The sequence below is a fragment of the Ornithorhynchus anatinus genome, chromosome 1 (genome assembly GCF_004115215.2).
Source record: "Ornithorhynchus anatinus isolate Pmale09 chromosome 1, mOrnAna1.pri.v4, whole genome shotgun sequence".
In the NCBI taxonomy this organism is placed as follows: domain Eukaryota; kingdom Metazoa; phylum Chordata; class Mammalia; order Monotremata; family Ornithorhynchidae; genus Ornithorhynchus; species Ornithorhynchus anatinus.
This window is the reverse complement of record NC_041728.1, coordinates 169361119-169374367: the sequence shown is the minus strand read 5'-3', so window position 1 is coordinate 169374367 and position 13249 is coordinate 169361119. Positions and strand designations below refer to the sequence as shown.

The 13249-nt window shown below is 46.2% G+C and overlaps 1 non-coding gene across 1 annotated transcript; it reads right to left on the bottom strand.

Annotated features, from left to right (window-relative positions):
• Positions 1-12076: 12076 nt before the first annotated feature.
• On the bottom strand, positions 12077-12214 carry LOC114817747. Its single transcript, XR_003765611.1, has one exon. It is a non-coding gene; the product is annotated as a small nucleolar RNA SNORA7 (small nucleolar RNA).
• Positions 12215-13249: the final 1035 nt, after the last annotated feature.

Here is a 13249-nt window from a genome sequence, read left to right as displayed (position 1 = left end):
CAAACCTGTGCTCTTTCCACTAAGCCATCCTGCTTCTCAATCAATCGTATTTAATCATTCATTAATTCACTCATATTTATTGAGCGCTTACTATGTGCAGAGCACTGTACTAAGCACTTGAAATGTATAATTTGACAACAGAGACAATCCCTGCCCAACAATGGAGTCACAGTCTAAACAGGGGAGACAGACAAGAAAACAGAACAAAACAAGTAGTTTGGCGCAGACATCATCAAGATAAATAGAATCAAATATATACACATCATTAACAAAATAGAGTAATGAATAATCTATACAAATATGCACAGTGCTGTGGGGAGGAGAAAGGGGAAGAGCAGAGGGCGGGAGAAGGGGGGTGGAGAGGGAAGGAGGAGCAGAGGGAAAGGGGGAGCTCAGTCTGGGAAGGCTTCCTGGAGGAAGTGAGCTCTCAGTCGGGCTTTGAAGAGGGGAAGAGAGTTAATTTGGAGGATGTGAGGAGGGAGGGCAATCCAGGACAGCGGGAGGACGTGGGCCAGGGGTCGACGGCGGGACAGGCGTGAATGAGGGACCGTGAAGAGGTGAGCTGCAGAGGAGCGGAGTCTCTGGGCTGGGCTGTAGAAGGAGAGAAGGGAGGTGAGGTGAGGGGGGGGCAAGGTGATGGAGAACTATGAAGCCAAGAGTGAGGAGTTTTTGTGTCATGCAAAGGCTGATAGGCAACCACTGGAGGTTTTTGAAAAGGGGAGTGACACGTCCAGAGCGTTTCTGTAGGAAGATGATCCGGGCAGCGGAATGAAGACTAGACTGGAGCGGGGAGAGACAGGAGGATGGGAGATCAGAGAGGTGGCTGACACAATAATCCAGTCAGGATATTATGAGAGCTTTACCAGCAAGGTAGCAGTTTGGATGGAGAGGAAAGGGTGGATCTTGGCGATATTGTGAAGGTGAGACCGGCAGGTGTTGATGACGGATTGGATGTGTGGGGTGAATGAGAGAGCAGAGTCAAGGAAGACACCAAGGTTGCGGGCCTGTGAGACGGGAAGGACGGTAGTGCCGTCCACAGGGACGGGGAAGTCAGGGACAGGACAGTGTTTGGGAGGGAAGATGAGGAGCTCAGTCTTGGACATGTTGAGTTTTAGGTGGTGGGCAGACATCCGGGTGGAGATGTCCTGGAGGCAGAAGGAGATACGAGTCTGGAGGGTGGAGGAGAAAACAGGGGAGAAGATATAGATTTGGGTGCCATCTGCGTAGAGAGATGATAGTTGAAGCTGGGGGAGCGAATGAGCTCATCAAGTGAGTATAGATGGAGAACAGAAGAGGACCAAGAACTGACCCTTGAGGAACCCCTACAGTTAGAGGATAGGAGAGGGAGGAGGAACCCGCGAAGGAGACTGAGAATGAACGGTCAGAGAGATGAGTGAACCAGGAGAGGATGGTAATCAATCATAGTTAATCAATAATAATAAAGATGGTATTTGTTAAGCGCTTACTATGTGCCATACACTGTTCTAAATGCTGGGGTACACACAAGGTACTCATATTGTCCCACGTTGGGCTCACAGTCCTAATCCCCCTTTTACAGATGAGGTAACTGAGGCCCAGGGAAGTTCAGTGACTCGCCCAAAGTCACACAGCTAAGTGGCAGAGCATGGGGATTAGAACCCATGACCTCCGACTCCCACGTCCGTGCTCTTTCCACAAAGCCACACTGCTTTGCTATCAGTCATATTTATCAAGGGTTTACTGTCTACAGAGCACTGTACTAAAGGCATGGGAAGAGCACAATACAGTAGGGTTTTTTTCTGTTTTGTTTTTTTTTTATTTTACAATAATTGTTAAGCACTATGAGCCAGTCACTGTACTAAGCGCTGGGGTAGATACAAGGTGATCGGGTTGAACACGGTCCCTATCCCAGTCAAATTTATTGAGCATTTGCTGTGGGCAGAGCACTGTACTAAGTGCTTGGAAGAGTACAATATTAACAATATAACAGACACGGTCCCCGGCCCCATGAGTTTACAGTCTAGAGGGGGAGGCAGACATTAAGATAAATCAATAAAATTACAGGTATTACATAAGTGCTGTGTGGGTGGGAAGGGGGATGAATAAAGGAACATGTCGAGGCAGCACAGAAAGGAGCGGGAGAAGGGAAAAAGAGGACTAAGGCAGGGAAGGTCTCTGGGAGTCTCAGTAAAGCTTGAAGGCGGGAAGAGTAATTGTCAGATATGAAGATGGAGGGTGTTCCAGGCCATAGGCAGGATGTGGGTGAGAGGTTGGTGGCGAGTTCGACGAGAATAAGGTACTGTGAGAAGGTCAGCGTTAGAGGAGGGAAGTGTGCAGGCTGGTTGTAGTAGGAGAGTAGCAAGGTGAAGTGGGAGGCGGCAAGGCGATGAGTGCTCTAAGGCTGGTGGTGAGGAGTATCTGTTTGATGTGGATGTGAACGGGCACACATTGGAGTCTTTTCAGTAGTAGGGGAACATGGTCTGAATGTTTTTGTGGGAAAATAATAATAACGTTGGTATTCGTTAAGCGCTTACTACGTGCAGAGCACTGTTTGAAGGGCTGGGATAGATACAGGGTAATCAGGCTGTCCCACGTGAGGCTCACAGTTTATCCCCATTTTACAGATGAGGGAACTGAGGCCCAGAGAAGTGAAGTGACTTGCCCCCAGTCACACAGCTGACAAGTGGCAGAGCCGGGATTCGAACCCATGAGCTCTGACTCCCAAGCCCGGGCTCTTTCAGCTGTGTGACTGTGGGCAAGTCACTTAACTTCTCTGTGCCTCAGTTCCCTCATCTGTAAAATGGGGATTAAGACTGTGAGCCCCACGTGGGACAACCTGATTCCCCTGTGTCTACCCCAGCGCTTAGAACAGTGCTCTGCACATAGTAAGCGCTTAACAAATACCAACATTATTATTATTATTACTTTCCACTGAGCCACGCTGCTTCTCTTATGCCCGGAAAATGATCCGGGCAGCAGAGTGAAGTATGGACTGGAGTGTGGAGAGACAGGAAGCAGGGAGGTAAGGAAGGACACCGATGCCATATTCAAGGTGGGATGGGATAGAGAGAAGCAGCATGGCTCAGTGGAGAGCCCGGGCTTGGGAGTCAGAGGTCATGGGTTCTAATCTCAGCTCCGCCGCTTGTCATCTGCGTGACTTTGGTTAAGTCACCTAACTTCTCTGTGCCTACAGTTCCCTCATCCGTAAAATAGGGATTAAGACTGTGAGCACCACGAGGGACAATCTGATGACCTTCTATCCCCCCAGCGCTTAGAACAGTGCTTTGCACATAGTAAGCGATTAACAAATACCACCATTATTGTGATTATAAACACTTGAATTAACGTGGTAGCCACTTGGATGGAGAGGAAAGGGTGGATTCTAGTGACGTTGTGATGGTCAAACTGCCAGGATTTAGCAGTGGATTGAATATGTGGATTGTATGAAAGAGAGGAGCCAAGGATGACACCAAAGTTACAAGCTCGTGAGACGGGAAAGGATGGTGGTGCCGTCTACAGTGATGGGAAATTCAGGGGAAGGAGAGGGAAGGACAAGGTTTCTGTAGGAAGATAAGGAGCTCTGTTTTAGGCATGTTAAGTCTGAGGCGGAGGCAGGACATCACGTCCTACCCACCTAGGCTCACAGTCTTAATCTCCCTTTTACAGATGAGGCAACTGAGACACAGAAGGAATATTAGTGATTTTTTTTTTAAGCATTTTACTATGTGCCAGGCACTGGGGTAGATACAAGTTAATCAGGTTGGTCACAGTCCCTGTCTCATGTGGAGAACACAGTCTCAAACCCCATTCACAGATGAGGTAACTGGGGCACAGAGAAGTGAAGAGACTTTCCCAAGGTCACATAGCAGACAAGTGGCAGAGCTGGGATTAGAATCCATGACTTCTGCTTCGCAGAGAAGCAGCATGACATAATGAAAAGAGCAGGGGCTTGAGAGTCAGAGGTCATGGGTTCTAATCCCAGCTCAGCCACTGATCAGATATGTGACTTTGGGCAAGTGCCTCAGTTACCTCATCTGTAAAATGGGAATTAAGACTGTGAGCCCCATGTGGGACAACCTGATTACCTTGTATCTACCCCAATGCTTAGAACAGTGCTCAGCACATACTAAACACTTAACAAATATCATTATTATTATTATTATGACCTTCTGATTCCTACGCCTGTGCTCTATCCACTACGCCATGCTGCTTCTCTACACTGTGGCAGAGTTGGGATTAGAATCCTCTGACTCCCAAATCCAAGATCTTTCCACTAGGCCATGACATGTTCCCTGCCCAAAAAGAACTTACAGTCTAGAGAGGTGCTTACATAATCCATAGTATCTATTTATTAATGTATTTATTTTAATAGTATTTGTCAAGTGCTTATTAGGTACCGGGCATTGTTCTAAGTGCCAGGAGAGATTCAAGCTCAGCAGGTTGGACACAGTCCCTCTCCCATATGGTGCTCACAGTCTTAATTCCCATTTCACAGTTGAGATAACTGAGGCACAGAGAAGTCAAGTGACTTGCCCACGGTCACACAGCCAACAAGCGGCAGAGCTAGGTTTAGAATCCAGGTATCTTCTAACTCCGAGACCCGTGTTTTAAACACTAGTTTACATGCTTCTTATTAAGCACAAGCAGTGTTCAGAGGACTGAACTAAAGCCTTGGGAGAGTACAGAGGAGTTAGAAGATATTATCCCAGGCCTTGAGGAGCTTATAGTCTTAGAGGGGAAACGGACGGAATGCTCAGTTCATCAAGGGCATTTCTTGGGCGCCTACTGTGGGCAAAACACTGGAGTAAATGCTTGGGAAAGTACAGTGCAGTACGGTTGATAGAAACAATCCCTGCACTCAGAGAACTTATGGTGTATTGAACGGAATAGCATTAAATCGATGAGTGTAGTTAACTCCTAAACGGAGCATGTCTATTTCAGCAATGTTTTGTGTCTCAAAAATGAAACAATAGCCTAGCATATTAAACTAGGCACCAGAGAAAAGTAGGTCTAAATCAACAAAGGATTTTGGAAAATATATCTGCTTGGCTAAGTGAACATCCAGTGAGCATGGCACTGGACTCGGTGGGTGACCCAGAGGAAAGGAACTTAAGTGACCATCCCCTCCAGAATCTGCTTGCTTTCTAGTCCTTTCAAATTCATACCTTGGTTCTCTCCATCTTCAAAATCCTTCTAAAAAAATCACACCAGCTCCAAGAGAATCCCCCCAATTCTTTGTCTTTCCCCAAGTCATATTTACCAAACTCCCACTATGGAACATTTATGCCCTGCCCACACTCCTGTACCCATAATAATAATAATAATGTTGGTATTTGTTAAGCGCTTACTATGTGCTGAGCACTGTTCTAAGCACTGGGGGAGATACAGGGTAATTAGGTTGTCCCCATTTAGTCTTCATCCCCATTTTACAGATGAGGGAAGTGAGGCCCAGAAAAGTCAAGGGCCTTGCCCACAGTCTCACAGCTGACAAGTGGTAGAGCGGGGATTCGAACCCATGACCTCCGACTCCAAAGCCCATGCTCTTTCCACTGAGCCATGCTGCTTCTAATAATCAATCAGTAGTATGTATTGAATACTTATGTATGTACAGAGCATTATACTAAGTGCTGGGAGACTTTCCTACAACAGAGTTTGTAGACACACTCCCTGCCCACAAGCTTACCATCTAGGGAGACTCATGAATATGTGGATTGAGACTGTGAGCCCCACATGAGACAGGGAGTGTGTCCAATCTGATTTGCTTGTATCCACCCAGTGCTTAGTACGGTACCTGGCACGTAGTGAGCACTTAAATACCATTATTATTATTGATATAACTTATGTATAATACAACCACCAGAATCACTTCTGTACTTGTCAATTTACATATGCTATTTGAGCATGTGCCACTCCACATATCTTTCCTTCTTCAGTCATATTTATTGAGCATTTTACTACGTGGAGAACACTGTACTAAGTGCTTGGGCGAGTACAACAAAACAGAATTAGCAGTAACGTTCCCTGCCCATAATGAGTTTAGAGTCTAGCGTGGGAGACAGACATTGATATGAATAAATGTCATTTTTAATACATAATTTAAAAATATGTGTATCAGTGTTGTGGGGTTAGGTGTGGAGCAAACTGTGAGCCCCATGTGGGACAGGGACTCTGGCCAACTTGATTAACTCGTATCTAGACCGTAAGCTCATTTTGGACAGGGAAGGTACCTGCTAATTCTTTTCTATTGTACTCTCCCAAGCACATAGTACAGTGCTCTGCACATAGCAAGCACTCAAATTCATTCATTTCATTCAATAGTATTTATTGAGCGCTTACTACGTGCAAGGCACTAAGCACTTGGAATGTACAATTTGGCAACAGAGACAATCCCTGCCCAATAACGGGCTCACAGTCTAAACGGGGGAGACATACAGCAAAGCAAAACAGAACAAAACAAAAACAAGATGACATCATCAAGATAAATAGAATCAAGGAGATACCTCATTAACAAAATAAATAGGGTAATAAATAATATATACAAATGGGCACAGTGCTTAGGGGAGGGGAAGGGGGAAGAGCAGAGGGTAGGGGGGAGGAGAGAGGAGGGGAAGCAGAAGGAAGTGGGGGGCTCAGTCTGAGAAGGCCTCCTGGTGGTGGTGAGCTCTCAGTAGGGCTTTGAAGAGGGGAAGAGAGTTAGTTTGGAGGATGTGAGGAGGGAGGGCATTCCAGGACAGTGGTAGGACACGGGCTAGGGGTCGACGGTGGGACAGGCACGAATGGGGGACCGTGAGGAGGTGAGCGGCAGAGGAACGGAGTGTATGGGGTGGGCAGTAGAAAGAGAGAAGGCAGGTGAGGTAGGAGGGGGCAAGGGGATGGAGAGTTTTGAAACCAAGAGTGAGGAGATTTTGTTTTGTGCAAAGGTTGTTGGGCAACCATTGGAGGTTTTTGAGGAGGGGAGTGACGTGCCCAGAACGTTTCTGTAGGAAGATGATTCGGGCAGGGGAAAGAAGAATAGCCTGGAGTGGGGAGAGACAAGAGGAAGGGAGATCAGAGAGGAGGCTGATACAATAATCCATCTGGGATATTATGAGAGCTGGTACCAGCACGATAACAGTTTGGATGGAGAGGAAAGGGTGGATCTTGGCGATATTGTGAAGGTGAGATCGGCAGGTGTTGGTGGCGGATTGGATGTGTGGGGTGAATGAGAGAGCAGAGTCAAGGAAGACATCAAGGTTGCGGGCCTGTGAGACGGGAAAGATGGTAGTGCCGTCCACAGTGATGGGGAAGTCAGGGAGAGGACAGGATTTGGGAGGGAAGATAAGGAGCTCAGCTTTAGACACATTGAGCTTTAGGTGGTGGGCAGACATCCGGGTGGAGACGTCCTGGAGGCAGGAGGAGATACGAACGTGGACGGAGGGGTAGAGAACAGGGGAGGAGATGTAGATCTGGGTGTCATCTGCGTAAAGATGATAGTTGAAGCCGTGGGAGCGGATGAGTTCACCAAGGGAGTGAGTATAGATGGAGAACAGAAGAGGGTCGAGAACTGACCCTTGAGGAACCCCTACTGTCAGTGGATGGGGGGGCAGGGGCAGCCCGCGAAGGAGACCGAGAATGAACAGCCAGAAAGAGAAGAGGAGAACCGGGAGAGGACGGAGTCTGTGAAGCCAAGGTGAGATAAAGTGTGGAGGAGGAGGGGATGGTCGACAGCGTGAAAGGCAGCTGAGAGGTCGAGGAGGATTAGGATAGAGTAGGAGCCAATGGATTTGGCAAGAAGGAGGTCATGGGTGACCTTTGAGAGGGCGGTTTCGGTGGAGTGGAGGTGACGGAAGCCAGACTGGAGGGGGTCCAGGAGAGAGTTGTAGTTGACTGACAATGATCTACCACAGTGCTTAGAACAGGGGGTAACACATGGCAAAAGCTTAATGAACACCAGAATTATTTCAACTGTCCAATTTAACCGTACGTTCAATTATTTATGACTACTCTTTTGTAAGCATTTTATGTCTCTCTTTCCGGTTAGAGTGTAAGCTCCTAGTAGGCAGTAAACGTACCACTCCTTTATTTCAGGCATCCCAGAAACTGTTGTGTAGTCCATCATACCTAGGGTGCTCAATAAAAACTCCTAGTACTATTACTAATAATCTATAAATTATGTCTGTCTCACCCACTGGATCGTAAACTCCTCGAAGGCAAGAATTGTGCCTTCTAACTCCTACTCAAAGAAGCAGCAGAGCATAGTGGAGAGAGCACAGGCATGGGAGTCAGAAGGTCATGGGTTCTAATCATGGTTCTTGAGCAAGAGGTCGTAGGAGAGATAGACGAGCTGGAGGTAGAGTGAGAAGGTTAGCTTTAGAATGATGAAGTGGGCGGGCTAGGATGTAGTAGGAGAGTAGCGAGGTGAGGTCGGAGGGGGCAAGGGGATTAAGTTCTTTAAAGCCAATGGTGAGGATTTTTTGTTTGCTGCATGAGACATGCAGAAGGGAGGGAGCATAGGGCGAGGAGACGAGAGGTTAGTCATGAAAGGCTTCTTGGAGGAGTGGATAAAGAATGGGCCTGGAAGCCAGAAGACCTGAATTCTAATCGCCGCTCCACCACTTGCCTGCTGTGTGACCTTGGGCAAGTAACTTCACTTCTCTGAGCCACAGTTACTTCATCTGTAAAATGGGGATTCAATCCTCCTCCCTCCAACTTAAAATATGAGCCCCACGGGACAGGGACTGTCTCCACCCTGATTAATTTGAACTTAACATCTAGAGCAGTAAGCACATAGTAAGCACAAACACCATACAAAAAATGATCGCGGTCGGGCTTTGAAGGTGGGGATAGTGATAGTCCGTTGGATATGGAGGGGGCGGGCATGAATCGGGGGTTGATCGAAGCGAGATGGAGGTTCAGTAAGAAAGTAAATAGGATGGGGTTAGAGGAATAAAGTGTGTGGGCTTGGATGTTTGTGGGACAGAAGCAGGGTTAGGAAGGAGAGGAAGAGCTGAGAGCTTTAACGTCTACGATGAGGCGTTTCTGGTGCTGTGGAGATAGATGAGCAACAATGGGAGGTTTTTGAGGTGTGTAGAGATGTGAGCAGAGTGACTTTTGGGGGGGAGTGGGGGCGGAAATAATACAAGCAGCAGAGTAAAATAAAGACTGGAGAGGGGAGAGGCTGGAGGCAGAGAAGTCAGCAAGGATTTTGTTGCCGTCGCTGAGACAGGAAATGAGTACCTGGACCCGCATGGTAGCGGTTTGGATGGAGTAAGATGTGAAGATGGAACAGAAAGGTTGGTGAATGGTCGAATATGCAGGCTGAAGGAGAGAGATGAGTCAAGGATAATGCCAAGGTTGCAGGCTGGCGATAAAGGAAGAATGGCAGTGTCGTCAGAAATGATGGGAAAGCCGGGGGAGGAGAGAGAGTGGAAAAATAAGGAGTCCTGTCACATTCTCTCCGAAACACTGGGATTCACCATACTCCATAGCTCTGCAGAACCCATCTTCTTATCCTTTTGCCTACAAAGCATAGGAGAGTGTATTAGCATCGGCCCCCATAATAGAAGAAAAACTGAAGGAAAAATGTCAGATCAAAAGAACGGTTTTGCAAGAATACAGTCAGGCGGGTTTCTGGGATTGTAATGATTCCTTCCTTCATTCTCTGAGTGTCACACACTACATCTCTAAGCCCAACATAAAGCACAAGCCACACAAATAGCCACATTTGGTAACATTCATATGACTCTTTCCTCTGAGCGAAAGCCGTTAGCCGTAAATTGTAAGCTCACTGTGGGCAGGGAATGTGTCTCATATTGTTATATCGTACTCTCCCAAGCGCTTAGTACAGTGCTCTGTACATAGTATGCGCTTAACAAAGACGATTGTTTGATTTTCTGGCGTACACGGCATCACCCTACTGGAGAGTTTCTTTTAACAATGGTAACGACGGGAAAACAACTGAAAGGACTTTTCTCCCTTCTTTTCTCCCTCCCTCTGTCTCCTCTCTTCCCTCTCTTTCTCTCTCTGTCTCTCTCTCTCTCACTCTAAACCTTTTACACTGCAGTTGAACAAGCCCCTGGATAAAGACTTTATCCAAAAACCCCCTCTTTAAAGTTATTTCAAATTTCTCTGCAAGGCTTTCAGAAATCTGTTTGTTTGAGGGCAGAATTAGATGTGACCGGCGTTTTATTGTGACATAAAACCATATTTCTTCCCTGGAAGATTAAAAAATAAAATCGGTTAATAAGAAAAGCTGTCAGCAACAGAAAATGGCTGACATAATCCGTTTATCCTCCGAGCAATAAAGATATTGGTCCTTGGGAGTCTATCCTCTCTCTCATGTTATTTCGCCCAAAACATTATCTTCCCAGCATTCTGATGGATTAAGAAGTCATATGGGAGATAGCAGAGAAATGACAGATACAAAAAAAATATCCTTTCATTTTCCCTCCTCCCTGCACACTCACTCTCTCCCCCTCTTTCTCTCCTTTTCTCCCCCCCTTCCTTTTCTTTCTTTTCTTCTTTTCTCTGACCCCCTCCCCTCCCATTTTTCTCTCCCTTTGGAAAAGTGATGGATCTACTTTTTCCCAGAATTCCACTTGTCCACGATAATCCTAATAGGCTAACCCAGGGGTGATAGTGCAACGTAGCACAGAAGTCAGCTTCTAGTGAAAGCGTGAACATAAACATATCTACATATATAAAGGGATCGATAGAGATGGTAGATAAATGCTTCACAGGGGTCCGTGCATATACGGAGAAAGGGGATGAAGCATAAACAGTTACTCAACACCAAGGCCGTGGTTTCGAAGATTACTAACAATAAAGTACATTTCAGTATTAAAACTGATGGTATCAGAACCCCAAGTACATAAGACCTTATGAAAGCTATAAATGAGGAAGTAATGTAAAATTCACTACACATCTTTTAAAAAATTTAATACCATAATAACAATAATTACATATACTAATAATAATTGTTGTTATTATGGTACTTGTTAAGCACTTACTATGTACCAGGCACTTTATAAGCACTGGGGTCGATACGAGTTAATCAGGTTGGACAAAGATCCTCTTAATCCCCATTTTATAAATCAGGTAACTGAGGCACAGAGAAGTTAAGTGACTTGCCCAAGGCACACAGCAGACACATGGCAGAGCTGAAACTAGAACTCAGGTCCTTTGGACTCCCAGGCCCATTCTCTACCCACTAAACCACACACTGTTTACTGTATATATGTATTGTCCTTTACATTTTCATCTCATTGACAAGCAGCATGGCCTAGTGGAAAAAGCAAGAGCCTGGGGGTCAAAGACCTGGATTCTAATCCAGGCTCTGTCATTTATCTACTGGGTGACCTTGAACAAGTCATTTCTCTGTGTTTCTGTTTCCACATTTGTAAAATCTAGTAATGTAATAAGTGCTAGGACATATACAAGATTACTAGATGTAGTAAGTACTAGGGACAGTACAGCACTTATATACATAACTCTAATTTATTTATTTTAATGTCTGTCTCCCTCTCTAGACTGTAAGCTCATTGTGGGCAGGCAATATGTTCGCTTAATTTTATACTGTACTCTCCCAAGTGTTTAGTACCGTGCTCTGCACACAGTAAGATCTCGATAAATGCGACTGACTGACGATAAATCCTACTCACTCCTTTAATTGTGAGCCCCACGTGGAATAGGAACTGTGGTCAACCTGATTAACTTCTCTCTAACCTAGTGCTTACTAGAGTGCTAGAGTGATTTTGTACTCTGAAATATTTAGAAAATAATTAGTCCATCTGGCTGTCTAAAAGCAAATAGGCTGAAGGCCTCAAAAATTAGGACGCTGCCTGTACTGCTGTTCAATTGAGAAAAATAGTAATTGTGTCATTTGTTAAGCACTTTTTGTTGTCTTGAGCTGTCGAGTCGTTGTCCGACCCATAGCGACGCCATGGACACGTCTCTCCCAGAAGGCCCCACCTCTATCTGCAGTCATTCGGGTAGTGGATCCGTAGACTTTTCTCGGTCAAAATCCGGAGGTGGTTTACCATTGCCTCCTTCTGCTCAGTAAACCTGAGTCTTCACCCTCAACTCTCATGCCACTGCCGCCCAGAACAGGTGAGTTTTGACTTGTAGCAGATGGCCTTCCACTCACTAGCCACTGACTAAGCTAGAAATGGAATGGGTAGGGCTCTGCTTGACTCTCCCTCCTGTAGTTGAGAATGATAGAGTACCGGAAACTCTCCAGGTACAACCCTGAGAGGCAATGTTAAGCACTTACTATGTGCCAAACACTGTTCTAAGAGCTGGGGTGGATACCAGATAATCAGGTCCCACATGGGGGTCACAGGCCAGGTAGAAGGGAGAAGAGGTATTGACTCTCCATTTTCCAGATGAGGAACCTGAAGGCCAGAGAAGTTAAATGACTTGCCCAAGGACACAGTCAGGCAGGTGGCAGAAATGGGATTAGAGCCTAGGTCCTCTGACTCGCAGCCCCGTCCTCTTTCCAGTGGGCTGGGCTGCTTCCCACAATTCAAGTAAATCTATAGCTGGAAGAACGAGAGTGAGTTTCCTACTGGCAGACTCTCGTGTTCTCTGAGCCTAGAGAATTGGGGAACGAGAGAAGGAGGTGGTGATGGAGAGGAGGCGGCAGAATTGGGTGAGAGATCATTTTTTTTTTTTTTGCAAACTAAGAAGAGAAAAGGAAAGGCCATGCAGGATGAGACCAAGTGTCTATCTAGTCCGATCTATCATTCAATCATTAGTATTTATTGCACTGAGCACTGTCCTAAGCTTTTGGGAGAGCACAACAGTTAGCATACATGATCCCTGCTCTCAAGGGGCTTCCAGTCTAGTGGCCAAATACTCTGTCTTTGCCAGTGACAGCATGGGATTCTTGTGGAAGGAGTGATATTTGTCCTTCTTAATAATAATAATGAGAATAATAATAGTAGTGGTTTTTGTTAAGCACTTACTGTGTGCCAGGTACGGTGCTAAGCACTAGGGAGTTACACGCAAATCAGTTTGACACAGTCCCTGTCCCACATGGGGCTTACATTCTCAGTCCCCATTTTACAGATGAGGTAATGGAAGCACAGAAAAGTGAAGTGACTTGCCCAAGGTCACACAACAGACAGGTGGAAGAGCTAGGATAAGAACCCATGACCTTCTGACTTCCAGATTTGTGCTCTATCCACTAGACACAGAGAAGAAGCGTGGCACAGTGGAAAGAGCCCGGGCTTGGGAGTCAGAGTTCATGGGTTCGAATCCCGGCTCTGCCGCTTGCCAGCTGTGTGACTTT